We start from the raw sequence: 663 nt of genomic DNA, 5'->3' as shown, positions 1-663 counted from the left end.
AGAAAGGCTAACCTGTTAAAGGTGTGCATGCAGACAGCCCACGGGTACAATGGTATGCTGTTGGATGTTTGCTGTGCAACACGACAGCGAGGACGTGCATACATGCACGCATCCACACACACATGCATACACCTGTGCACACCTGCGTATGCACACCTGTGAATGCACACATCTACACGTCTGCACACGGGCATCACTCGTGCACATGCGTACAAACACGCACCTGCATCCATAGGAATGTGCGCAGATGTGCACGCATGCATATCGCATACCTGCATCCATAGGAATGTGTGCAGATGTGCACGCATGCATATCGCATACCTGCATCCATAGGAATGTGCGCAGATGTGCACGCATGCATATCGCATACCTGCATCCATAGGAATGTGCGCAGATGTGCACGCATGCATATCGCATACCTGCATCCATAGGAATGTGCACAGATGTGCACGCATGCATATCGCATACCTGCATCCATAGGAATGTGCGCAGATGTGCACGCATGCATATCGCATACCTGCATCCATAGGAATGTGCACAGATGTGCACGCATGCATATCGCATACCTGCATCCATAGGAATGTGCGCAGATGTGCACGCATGCATATCGCATACCTGCATCCATAGGAATGTGTGCAGATGTGCACGCATGCATATCGCATA

Source organism: Equus asinus, chromosome X, assembly GCF_041296235.1.
Source record: "Equus asinus isolate D_3611 breed Donkey chromosome X, EquAss-T2T_v2, whole genome shotgun sequence".
NCBI lineage: Eukaryota > Metazoa > Chordata > Mammalia > Perissodactyla > Equidae > Equus > Equus asinus.
Note: the sequence above shows the minus strand (reverse complement) of the source record.